A 13410-nucleotide genomic window follows, 5' to 3' on the forward strand; every position below is an offset into this window, starting at 1 on the left:
GGGCAGAGTGACCTCCCCAGGGACCTCACACAGCCCCTGTGACGTCACACAGCCCCTGTGATGTCACACAGCAACCTGTGATGTCACACTGCCCCCGTGATGTCACAGAGCCAACTCTATGTCACCTTGTGATGTCATACAGCAGTGCTGTGACGTCACAGAAGACTGATGTCACAAAGTCACCCTGTGATGTCACAGCCTGCTTTATGATGATATCCAGCCAACAGGTGATGTCACAGCCCACTCTCGGATGCCCATGAGCCACCCTCTGTGATGGCAGACTCTGCTCTATGGTCTCATATGCTGCTCTGTGGTGTCACAGCCAGCTCTGTGATGTCACAGCCCGTTCTGTGATGTCACCATCCCCTCAGTGATGTCACAAAACCCTCAAGAACTCAGTTCTATTGAAACACTGAAGTTTCTTGTACTTTGAAGAGATCCCTGCCAGCGACACAACTGAGAAGTGTCCCCAGGTTCCAGCTAGAGCAGAACACTGCAGGCAGTGATGCCAGGTGGGCACAAGCAAGGCAAAGGTGTCTCATGTGCTGAGCACACCTGGATGTGTTTCAGGAATGAAAAGGGCCAAGGCCTGAGCCCCAGGGCCTGGCCAGGCAGATCCTGTCCCTCCCTCCTTGCTCAGGGCTCTTCCCGGGATGGGCACTGGCATGTGGGGATGTGCAATGCCAGGGCCAGGAGCGTGGGGCGGCCCCTGCCAGGCTGCTGAGCAGGGACAAGGAGGCAATGAGGCCCCAGGCCTGCAAGGGTCACTTGTCCCCTCCTGGCCCCAGGCCCAGCAGCCATGGCCAAAGTGCTGCCCAAGCTGGCTCTGGCAGGGCTGTCTTGCAGCTGCTGCCCATCCCTGTGCCCTGTGCAGCCCAGGCTGTCCCACGGTGTCCCTGCCCTGCGCCTCTGTCCCTGCAGGCTGTCGGCATCCCCCGGCTGCCCCACCTGGCTGGGCCCTTCCTTTGCTGACAGCTCTGCCTGGCCACTGCACGGTGTTTGCAGGGATTGAGCAATTAGGGCAAAGCTGTATCGCACTGTCTGTAAGGGGAGGAGTTCCTTAATAAGTACAGTAGGATATGATATAATATAGTAGAATAAAGCCATGGATCAGCCTTCTGCAATCATGGAGACAATGCTAATTATGACCTGGCTGGGAGCCTGCAACAACAGGCAAACACTGCAGTACTGATAAACAGAGGTACAGCCAGGGGAGGGAGGCAGGTGGAAAAGGCTTTGTGCTGTCCCTGCTCTGAGGGGATGCTCAGCACGGCCTGAAGGTCTGCACATAGGAGAAAACAACAATGAACACAGAACAGCCAAATGATAAACAGGCACCAACAGCAAGAAGCCCAAGTTCCCTGGGGTTGGAAATTTGAGGATCTGGGGGATTTCACAGAAGAACTGGCCCAGGGCATTGCCATGGCACAGGGGCAGGGAAAATGTATTGGCCATGTGCAGCAGAGCAGTGAGAAAGCCCCAGGCCCAGGCAGCTGCTGCCATGTGGGCACAAGCTCTGCTGCCCAGCAGGGTCCCGTGGTGCAGGGCTTTGCAGATGGACACGTAGCAGTTGGAGCACGTGAGGGTCAGGAATGAAAGCTCTGCTGTGATAAAGAACAAAAAGAAAAAGACCTGTGCAGCACATCCAGTGTAGGAGATGGTGCTGGTGTCCCAGAGGGAATTGTGCATGGCTCTGGGCACAGTGGTGCAGATGGAGCCCAGGTCAGGGAGGGCCAGGCTGAGCAGGAAGAAGAACATGGGCGTGTGCAGGTGGTGGCCGCAGGCTCCGGCGCTGATGATGAGGCCGTTGCCCAGGAGGGCAGCCAGGGAGATGCCCAGCAAGAGGCAGAAGTGCAGGAGCTGCAGCTGCTGTGTGTCTGCCAATGCCAGCAGGAGGAAGTGGCTGATGCAGCTGCTGTTGGACATTTGCTGTGGCTGCACATGGGCACCTGTTAATGGAGAAAAGGACAGTGAAGGGTTAGAGGAGATACCTGTAACCAAAATCAAAGCCACTTCCCACACACCCTCCTTTGCAACACACACGGACATGCTCTTGTGTTTCAGAGTTCTGATGTTTTCTTTTTAAGCTCCTTCCATGGACTTCCTGGTACTCTTGGATATCAGAAACCCTGAGCATTTCTGCTGCCCTCTGGTAGAACAGAGTGATTTCCCAGAGGCAAGATAATGAGTGGAGACTGGGGGCAGATGATCTGTCACTTCATTCTGTTTGCAGTTCCTCTGGGCTTTCACTTTTCTCAGCTGGAGGATGTTCACACTCCCATGTTTCTCTTACAAACGCCCAGGTACTGTGAGAGCAGATGGATCCAGCAGAGCCCAGCTCCACCTGTGTAGCCAAGGACTCACGTTGCTCATTCCACCAACCCAGCAGCATTTTCAGTGTCACAACACCTCTGCCTTTGCCCATGGATCTTATCACTCAGAGATGCTCCAGGACAGGTTTGCATGCTGGGGTGAAGCTCCCAGCCTGGACTGAAATGTCAGAGGGACTTGCAAGTGTCCTTCTGCTGGCATTGGCTGAAGGGAGATGCAGCTCCTTCCCTGGCTGCCCTGACAGCATTGCCCAGAGCCGGGCCCTGGGGACAGCGTCACCCTGAGCCAGCTGTGCCCCTCCAGAGCCCCCAGGGCCGGGCAGCTGCTCCCAGCCCTGTGCTCTGCAGAGGGAACTGGGCCCGGGGCTGCAGAGCTGCCCCACGGCTCTGCTGCAGCTCTGCCTGCACAGGAGGGGCTGCACACCTTGGAGCCCCGGGCCTGAGGGCAGAGGCTTGGCTGGGGCACAGGAGGGAGGGGGCTTGTTCAGAGGCAGGGGCTGCACTGCAGGGGATCCTGTGCACATCTCTCAACTCTCCCTGCCACAGCATTGCTGGGTTCTGTTTTCTCTCCTTCCCTGATCCTCTCTCTGCTTCCTGGAGATTTTCCTCCTGCAGGGGTTTCCCTGTGCCTGATCTCTCTGTGCCAGCACTCACAGAGCCCAAAGCTCTGTGCACTCTCCTTGGCCTGACAGAACCCTGCCTGTTTGCAGGGCACTGCCTGGGGGCAGCTTCTCTTTGCAGCTTGCAGAAAGGACAGCTCAGACTGAGCCTGATGGCTCCAGCAAAGCTGCTGCTGCTGCTGTCCATGGGCACAGTGGCTGAAGGCACATTAGGGATCTCCTGTGAACCTGCTGGTCACTAGAAGGAACAGTTTGGTGATCTCAGGCACCACTTGCCAAAATTCATAACTAATAATTCATAATCGTCCTTTAATAATTATCCCCCCTCCCTGCCACTCTCCAGTAGTAGGAATCTGAAGACAAAGGCTTAGGAAATTGCCTAATTTCAATCAAAATCCTTGTCTTGGAAATATTCTGAGACTGCTCAGCATGTGAGAGCTTCATGAGCATTTCAGCTCCCCTGCAGCAGAAATGCTCAGAGATGCACTGCCAGAGTCTGCAGGCATTGGGATGTTGCAGCTTTAGGAGATCAGTGCAGGAGCTGCAGCTGCATTGTCCTGCAGCCAGAGGTTGCTGTGCCAAGGGCTGGCAGTGATTGTGCCCCAGGCACTTCCCAGCCCCTTCCCAGCCCTGCCTGCTTGAAGCTCTCTGTGCCTCTGTGCTGTGCCCGGGCTGGCTGCAGGCAGTGCCCCAGCCCTGCTGGGCTGTGCACAGGAGCTGCTCCTGCCCAGAGCTGTCTCTCTGCAGCTCTGCTGCCCTTGCCAGGAGCTGCCTCTGGGCCAGGAGCCCGGCCCAGCTCAGCAGCACAGACACAGCACAAGGACTTTAGGAGCCTCTGGGCCTTTGTGCTCAGGCCCTGAACATCAGGCCCTGAGAGGGAGCTGAAGAAGCCTCTCCAGAACTCCAAGGCAGAATCCAACTCCAAAGTTTCTTGGACTTGTAGTGGCTCCCACTGAGGGACACGACAGAGAAAGTGTCCCCAGGCCCCAGGCAGAGCAGAGAACTGGAGGCACTGATGGCAGCTGGGGACAAAGAGAAGCCAAGGCTTGGTGCCCTGGGGCACAGCAGGGTCTGTGCCAGCAAGGGCTGGGAGGAGACACCTTGTGCTGAGGCCCTGGGGCCTCCTGGCCCAGCCCCAGCCAGGCTGGGCACTGCCAGCCCCTTGTGCTGCCCTCTGCATCCCCCCCTAGCCCACATCCCAGTGGCCTCAAGGATCTGCTGCAAGGAGTCCCTGGGGAGCCTTGCTCAGCAATGGCCCTGGCGGCTCCTGAATGCTCCCTGCAGGGGCTGCAGCTTTTTCAAAGGACTTGGGGTTTGGCTTTGGCCTTGCAGTCTCTGAGAGCTTTGTGCAATCATGGCCTCCAATTACCTGCTGTAATTAGTCCCTGCAGAGGCTCTGTCAGTAACACCACTCAGTGGGGCTCATGAATGCTTCAAGGTACTTCAGTTCTTTTAAGGTACTTGGTGTTTCCCTTTGGATCCAGACCCTGTGAGAGCTTTGTGCAATCATGGCCCCAATTATCTGCGTTAATGAGTCCCTGGAGAGCTTTGTACTGACACTCAGTGGGGCTCATTCATGCTCTGAGACACTCAAGGTGTTGAAGGTACTTTGGATTTTCCTTTCCACACTGAGTGTCTGAGAGGTTTTTGTGCCATCCTGGCCACCAATTCTCTCCTCCAAGGAGTCCATGAGGAGCCTGTGTTGGACAGGGACCTCAGTGGGAGCCATGAATGCCTGGAGACACTTTGGGTGTTTCCTCTGACTCTGACTCCAGGCAAGGTTTGTGCAATCTCCTCCCAGGCCCTGAGGTTCAAGGGCTCAGCTCCAAATGCACAGTGAGGCTCATGAGGATCAAGCAAGTCCTGACAAACCATGGCTCTGCCTTGATTTCCCTCTGCTCCTGTGCAGTTCATTAGGAGGGTTTCCTTTGACAGTTATGGAGAAATAGCTCAAAGAGCTTCTAGGAAATATGTATTCCTATTTTAAAGGGTGTCTTTTATTGCTTTTCTTATTACACAAGAGGTGACTGCAGCATTCAGTGACTGATATTGATGCAGGGACTGTCCTAAGGAGGTCTGGCCTGCTCAGAGAAGCTGTGCCTTGAGCTCTGAGCCAGTGTGGACAACCTTGCTCCACATTCCCCAAGCCCATGGTGTCTCTCCTCACTCACCTGGGAGCTGCTTTGCCTGGAGAAGTGGCTGCACTCAGGCAAAGAGGGATTTTCCTTCTTTGAGTTTTGAAGCCATCTAAAACTCCTGAGTTTCCCCATTGCAAACAGACATCCTCCTCAAGTGTGTGCCAAGCCCAAGGTGGCACCAAGAGCACTCCAGCCCTGCCCTGGGCCAGCTGTGAGGGTGGATCATCATCCCAACAGGCAGCGGGCCATTGCAAGGGGCTGTTGCAATGGACACTGCAGGGACCCCAGTGCTGGGTTTGGGTGCCATGGCAACCGCCATCAGTTCAGGTTTCCTTGGAAAGCAGCCCCAGGAGCCATTTCTGCAGCCAGGTTCCATGGCCCCTTGCCTGCAGAGCTGCTGCTGCCCTGGGCTGCCATGGCAACCCTGACGACAAAGCGGTGCCAGGGCTGTTCCAGGTACAATTGCAGTGACACTGGTTGGTGCCAGCAGGTGCCATGGCAACGGCCACGGGGACCCGTTCCTTGGTTTGGTGCCATGACAAGCAATGCCCGGAGCCGTTGTGATGGTTGGTGGGCATGGAAAGCTGCCCTGGGCCCCTTGCTCAGGGCTGGTGTCAGTGCCCAGAGCCAGAGGGGATCCCTTGCTGGGGGCTGTGCCATGGCCACCTGCCCTGTGCCGCGCTGGCCGCTCAGGCACCAGGAACCAGCAGCCAAGGGCACTGCCAGGGCCAAAGGCCAGGTCAGCCAGACAGAAAGGGGCAGGGCTGGGCACTGTTTCCATGGCAACCGGCACTGGGGGGGACACCTGGGGCACCTGGCCTGGCAGTTGCCATGGAAAGCCCTGGCAGGCACTGAGGGCACAGCCCCTGGCACTGAGACACTGCTGGGCCGGGTGCTGAGCACAGCGCTGAGCACGCAGAGATGGTTTTGTTCTTGCTGAGCTGCAGCACAGCCAAGGCCTGTCCTGCCCCTCGTCCAGCCACGCTGGGGAGGGGCTGGGGCTGCGGGGGAGCTTGGCAGGGGACACAGCCAGGACAGGTGACCCCAGCTGACCCCGGGCACAGCCCAGACCAGAGCACATCATGCTCAGGCTATGAAGGGGGGGAACAAGGAGCAAGGGGGGAATTTTGGAGGGAGGCTTTTTGCCTTCCCAGGGAACACTTAGGCAAGAGGGGGCCCTGTTTCACCAGTGGGCAGGGTCACTACCAAAGACACAGACACCAACTGAAGGAATTGTGGCATTTATATCATGCACAGCTGCAAAGAATTACAAAAGGATAAGCTCAGCAAAGCACATCATCATTAGCAAAGAATTACAAAAGGATAAGCTCAGCAATCCATCAGAACTCATCATTACATTTTGATGACTAACCCCTTGGTCAAACACTAGAGGTGTTTGTGGCAGACAAAGATTCTGGCTGACTATCAAGGTACACCTTACACACATCAGTAGTACTTCAGTGACACCGTTCTTCATTCTTTTTTCTCAATCTCCTTGGAGTTAGGAACAAGAATTCTGTTGTCCATGGAGCTGGCACCTTTTTAATTCCAGAATAATGCCCCAGGCCCTTTGCTGTTCAGCTTTACCATGTTGTCTGGGGCTAACAAGGCTTGGGGGGCCCTTTCCCCTCTGGCTGGAAGGGGCCGGGTCCCAGTCCCTGAGGGGCTCCCAGGCTCCTGGATGCAATTCCTGTGCAAGTCCCTCAGTGTCACAGCAGCCTTCCCATGGAGCCCCGTGGATCAGAGCATTTGCCAAAGGGGCCCTTGGGGCAAACAGGGAGATTTGGTCTGGCAGCATGTGTAAAACAATATCCTGTCACATCTACTTGTTCTCACACACAATCCTTGGCTGCAGGGACACATTCCCATTGTTCCTGCCCAGCTTTCAGGACTCAGAGTTGTCTTTCCCAGGAGCTGCTCCTTCAGCTGCCGCGGGAGGGCCATTTGGCCTCCGGACCCACACTCTGGCTCCATTATTAGGACTGCTGCATCCAAACCCTTTATCTCCACAAACGGTGGTGATTGGAGCTGGAGCTCCTTTTTTCACAATCGTTCCTAAAATTGCAATATCAATAATTGTGCTACCCTGTCATGGTGTTGAATAATCCAATCCTGGTCACTATTGTTTCACAGAACTACTATAATTTCTCCTGGGTATTCTGCATCAATTCCTCTTGCCATGACATGAACACTTTGCAAGGCCAAGCTCCAAGGGAGCAGTTACCAAAGCAAAGTGTCCTGGAGGAATCTGAATTCCTGTTTCAGTACTGATGGCTCTCATTTGCTTTGAATTTCTCCTCATGAATTCCAATGCATGAAGGCCCAGCCCTGCAGCCTCTGGGCTGGCCCTGCCAGGGGCCATCACAGCCAGAACAATTTCCCAGGCAGTCCAAGTCTCACTGCCCATGGTTGGATTTGCAAATTGGGGGCAGCCGTGCACAGCCAGGGGGTTTCCATTTCCCCCGTGGGCCATTGTTCAGGGCATGGAGCACATCTGGGAGATGGGTTCTCCATGGGCAAAGGTTCCCATCTCCTCATTTTTTCAACTGCTCTTTTAACAACCCCTTCACCCGTTCAACCAATCCTGCAGCTTGTGCATAGTCTGGGACATGAAAAACCCTGCAGGCTTCATCCCTGTATTTTTCACAGCAACAGACAAAGCCCTCTGCATCACAGTATCACCAAACCCTGGGGAAATAGCCAATTTCCTCCCTTCCTCCTTTTTACATTGTCTACAATCTCACAAAGTTGACCACTGACATGAGGGTCCTGGCCAATCCTGTTCTGTAGGGTATTTAGAGTTACATTCTTGAGCAGCCAAAGCTACCAAATTAGTATTGTCAGCACTATTTCACATTATTATTATTTCATACGTAGATATACATATTAATATACATATAGACAGATAGATACAGACATATATATACAATGTATATATATATAAATGTACAAATATATATATATTGAGGTCTTATTATACAATAAATACATATAGTTATTTAGTATATTGATATTTCACTGGCACAAATGCAGCTGAGCTCAAGATTAAAACCTTCTTCTCTTGCTCCATGTGGGAGCATTCCAACAATAATTGTTCCTTCTGAAGGTGCTGTTTCCATTGGACTCTTAACAAATTCATCTTTGTCTGCCCAAACCCACAAGTCCTTTTCCTTTTCCATGTGCAGTTTTTGGATGCATTTGAAGACATCCAGGGCTGCAGCTTCTTTTCCCCGACTGCCCCACTGCTCCCACGGGGCTCCCACCTCAGCCCCCTCCAGAGCCAGGGAACTCCAGGGAAGGGCTTCCCATCTGGGAATTTCTGATGGCACTGATGCCTCACATTGACATTGAACAAGTGACATTTGGTTGGGATCTGGCCAGACTGGGCCAGTTTGGTTTGACCAGTGGCCAAAGTCAGCACCAAAGACACAGACTCCAGCTGAAGGAATCAGTGTCATTTCCTGCAGTTCAGAGCAGCAAAGAATCACAAAAGGAGCAGCTCAGCAATGCACCCAATCATCCCCACCAAAGATTGCCTGCAGTGATTAGGAAAGATGCAGCAGCATTTCCCCTCAGCCTTTGCCATCCCCCAGATGCACACAGCAGCTGGGGAAGCTGTCACAGCCAAGGGCTGCAGAGCCACTCCTGGGCACTGGCAATTCCTGCAGGTGCCTCCAGCCCCAGCTGAGGCTCCAAGCCCGCTGGGAGAGGGCCCAGCTCTGACAGTGCTGCATGAACAAACTGACAGCACTGCTAGTGTGCCAACATCTGCTTTCATCCTCCCCTTGGCTCCCTCCCAAAGCCTGGCCAGGCCTCAAGGAGGAGCCAAGGCAGCTGACTTTGATCCTTCAGCCCCACACAAGGCCAGATGTCAGATTTCATGGCCTTCTCTGGCTTCTAAATACACAAAGGTCCATCCATGTTTCACTAAGGAATGGCTACATCTATCACAGTGCTAATGACCATGCATATCTCAGCAGGGAGCAGATACAAAGATAACCTTTGCTTGGAAGGTTCCTCCAGAGGCCACCTTGGGCTCAGGGCCTGCTGTCCAGGCCTCACTCAGGGCTGCTGTCCAGGCCTTGGCACTTCAGGGACGTGCTTTAGTGCTGGGCTTGGCACTGCTGGCTGAGCGGCTGCACTGGGTGAGCTCAGAGGGCTTTTCCAACAGAAAGGATTCTGTGATTCCATGATGATATCCGCTGCATTCAGCTGGGGCTATTTCAGCAGCATTACTTTGCTCCAGAAGTTCCCTCTTGCCCAGCTCCTGTGGCCTGAGGCTTCAGCTCCTTCAGCTGCTGGTGCTGAGCTGCTCATGCTGAACGAGAGCACTCGGAGAGACGAATCCAGTCCATCCAATTCCTTCTGGGACACGCAGAGGGGAGGCTGTGCAAACAGGAGCATTGTTTGCTGTGGCCTCCTCTCTGCCCTTCACGCCTTTCAGCGCTTTGAAGCAGCCAAGAGCTTTCTCCAGGAGTGCAATGGAGCAGCTGTTCCTGCTCGCGGGCCTGGCTCTTCCCAGTCTCTGCCCTTGCCTGCTTCTGTCCCTCTTGCTGTGCCCTCTGTTCCCCCAGGGCTGGCTGGCTGCTGCCCAGGACTGTGGCACTGGCACAGATCCAGTGCTCCAGAGCCTCCTTTCTGTGCCCCTGGAGCTGCCTGGGCACAGCAGCCTTTTCCATCTGCAAGCTCCCCATGGACAGGGAGTGCCCAGCTCCGTTCCTTGCACAGCCTCCAGGAGCCCAGGGCTGCCATCTCAAGTCCCTGCTGGCACTGGGGGCTCCCAGGTGCCTCAGGCTGCTGTGACACCGCTGCACACGGGAGGGAACAGGGGCAGGGGCTGTGCTGAAAGTCAGCTCCATCTGCTGCTGCTGCTGCTGCTGCTGTGGGGTCATTTGTGCAGCCCTGGCCCAGAGTCAGGGATCAGATGCTGCCAGTCTCTTCCAGCCCTGGCTGCTCAGAGGTTGGGCCTTGGAGCCTCAGGTGGCCAAAGGCAGCTGCTGCTGGGCCCTCTGTGTGTGCCCGTGTTCAGCAGTGCTGCTCCATCAGTCTGTGCCCAGCAACGGGGAAAAGCCTCAGCCCTGCAGGGCCAGGAGCTGCCGGGCTCTGCCTGAGCAGCTCAGCCAGCAGCAAGGGAGCTGCTCCACACAGGAACCAGGAGCAAAGGACACTCCTTTTGTAGGACATGTTTTCTATTTAAAGGAAAAAAAGGAAAAAGAAAAAAAACTATATAAAATGTGAAAGATGAAAACAAAACCCAAGTTTTAGTGAAAAACTTCTGAAACTTTGCATTAAGAGGTAAATGATCTTTTTTAAAGGGGAACTCAGTTATTTACATTGTAAATGTGCTGATGGCGTGGATCTTACTGACCTCAGCAGCCTTTTAAAAGATTTTGGGCTTTGTTTCCAACACTGCCATTTGAAATTGTGCTCAAAGCAAGAGGAAATTGCTTTGTGCCCTTCCCGCTCCAAGCAGGACTGGGAATGGAAACTCTGTCAAAGCCCAAATCCTTTAGAAGATGCCCTTCCTTCTCAGCCTGGGAATGAGCTGCACATTCCCTTTGAAACTCTCAGGGATTTCTTAGAGACACAAAGTGCCACTTAGGGCTTTTTGCTCTGGTTTGGCAGTGCAGAAGGGCAATTCTCCATCCATCAGCTCCAGACTGCACTGCCTCAGGAACACGGCCCACTCGCCAGCTTTGGCCCACTCAGGCACTTCTAGAGGAGGAAGAAAGTGCAATTGCACAATTCCAGCCAATCAAGAAGGAAGAATGGGACAGACAAACACCCTGTGCAGATCCAGGCGTTCAGCTGGGACTGTGGAGAGTTTGGGTTCTTGCCAATTGGATGTGTGTCCCCAGCTGCAATCTCTGGGCCTGCAGCAGAGTCTCACTCAGCTACCAAAGCAGAAAGCTCAGGCGCTGTGCTCGCAATGGGCTCGTCTGATGCAAAGCTGTCAGAGCAATGTGAGGGCAGAGCCAGCCCAGCTGGGCCCAGGGCTGAGCCCAGCAGAGCCCTGGCAGAGCCCAGAGCAGCCTCAGCAGCCGCAGAGCCCGGCTGCAAGGAGAGAAAGCAGAAAGTGCCCCTCAGCTGAGGGCTCCTGTGCCCTTGTGCCAAGGCCTGCGGTGCCCAGGCCATGCTGGCTGTGCCCAGAGCTGTGCCCAGAGCTGCCCATCCCTGCTGCCTTTGGCAGCAGAGCAGGAGGGCAGGACATGTGCCCAGCCTGCAGCCAGCCAAGGCACATCCAGCCCTCAGCAGCTGCCCAAAGCAGGATGCTCCTGTGCTCGCTGCCATCTCCCAAAAGCTCTGATCCCACCCTGCCAAGCACACAGGGACCCACCTCACGCCAGCCACGGCTGCAAGAAAAGCTGCTCCCAAACCACGTCCTCAGCCTTCTCCAAGGCCACTGCCCATCCACGCCACAGCTGCTCCCAAGCACTTCCCCATCTGCACTGGACCACCTGGAACGCTTCCTCTGGAAAAACAAACAACACATTCTTGAAAAGAGATTACAGACAAAAAGGGAAAACAAGAAAAACGGGAAAAAATCTTATCTCTGTCAGGGCCTTGAGGAAGGCCCAACTCCTACATGGTAGGGAAAAACCCAGCCATGGCTGAGGGAAGCCCACACTTTCTCACTTCCACCCAGCACTGCCCCCCAAAATCACGGTGATCCCAAAGCAAACAAGGGCAGTGCAGCAGCCCAGCCCTTCCTTGCCTGCAGAGCAAAGCAGCCCCTGCACAGCTTCTGGAGTCCCACCTCTGCTCCCAGCATGGGGCTTTGCTTGTGTCGGGCTGGCTGCCCCAGCCCCAGCCCCAGCCCAGGCCACGGTGGCTGCTGGGGGCTGTTGGCAGGGCCAGGAGCCCACTCCCATTTGTACCCAGCCCAGCCCATGCCCCAGCCCTGCCAAAAGCAGCTGGGCAGCGACTGAAGGATGAGTTGCATCTGCCCCAGCAGAGGGGGAACCTTTGCTTCCTAACCAGGCTGGGCCATGCCCAAATCTGGCAGCATTTCCCCGGGTGGGGACTCATCTGCAAATTCCCTGTGGAGTTTGGCTTTGAAGAAAGTGCCAGAATCAAAGTCCATCACCTTCAGCCTCCAGTGGCCAGGCTGAGGAAGAACTTCTCATCCTTGATGTCATCCTGGCTGTTTCCAGCAGCAGCAGCAGCAGCAGCAGCAGCAGCAGCAGCATCCCCACCCGGTACAGCTTCTCCAGGGGCTCCTGCTCCTTCCCTGGGGGGAGACCAGGCTCTCAGGGCTCTGCCCAGGGCCCCAGCTGTCAGGAAACCAGCACAAGCAAAACCAGCTTGGATGGCAGCCACCAGTGCTGGGCAGAGCAGCTCAGCTGCAGCACAAGGGCTGCGTGTGCCCATCCCATGATCCCCATGCAGTGACACAGGCAGCACAAAAAGGTCTGGGTTCCTTTGCTTCTGATTGCCAAGGCATGTGTGGAGCTGCAACTTACCAGGGCCCTGGATCAAAGTGTGCCTGTGGCTCTCTCCCTTCTTCTAGGGCCGAGGAATATCCTGCACCCAAGGATCACAGAACAGGTCTTCTAATGTGGGTCTTTCCAAGGAGTTCACGGATAAACACCACCTGATCAGATCTTTGCACTCTGGGCAGAGAAAGCAGAACCTGCCGGTCAGCCAGAGAAGGCTCCTGTCTGTTTTGACCCACTATTGCCATGCCCAGGCCTTGCTGGATGCGCTCAGGGCTGGGCCTAAACTTTCCCATCAATTCCCTGTTTTGGAGGAGAGCAGGACATGTGCCACCTCCTCAGCAGCTGCCAGAGCGGGATGCTCACGAGCCCGCTGCTGGCTCCCAGCACTGGGATTCCCCCCGTGCCCAGAGAAGAGGATCCACCTTGAGAGAGCCCTTGTGGCAGCGGGAGCTGGCCCCAGCTGAGGTTCCGGCCCCTCCTGAAAGGGTGCTCCCCGCAGACCATCTGGTGCAGCAGGATGCCCAGGGACCAGATCGTTGCTGCCTCGCCATGGTACCAGCCAAAGTCGTTCCATTCCGGGGGGCTGTAGGACGGTGTTCCTATGGAATACAGATGGAGTTCAGCAGGGGGATGCTGCTGCTCCCAGAGCCTGGCCCCAGCATCCCTGGGCCTGCGGGGGCTGCATCAGTGGCACACAGGGTGACCACTGCCCTCTCGCCAGCACCTGGGACTTGTGCACAAACTAAGGCTTGGAAAAGAAGCCACTGGTGTCAGAAGAGGGCAGGGGAAGCCCCGTCTAAGCCTGACCATGACATGCAAAGGAAAAACCCTCTCTGGGCTGGGGAAAACATGCTCTTATCCTCCCTGTCTGCATTGCCCCAAA

Source organism: Agelaius phoeniceus, chromosome 34, assembly GCF_051311805.1.
Source record: "Agelaius phoeniceus isolate bAgePho1 chromosome 34, bAgePho1.hap1, whole genome shotgun sequence".
In the NCBI taxonomy this organism is placed as follows: domain Eukaryota; kingdom Metazoa; phylum Chordata; class Aves; order Passeriformes; family Icteridae; genus Agelaius; species Agelaius phoeniceus.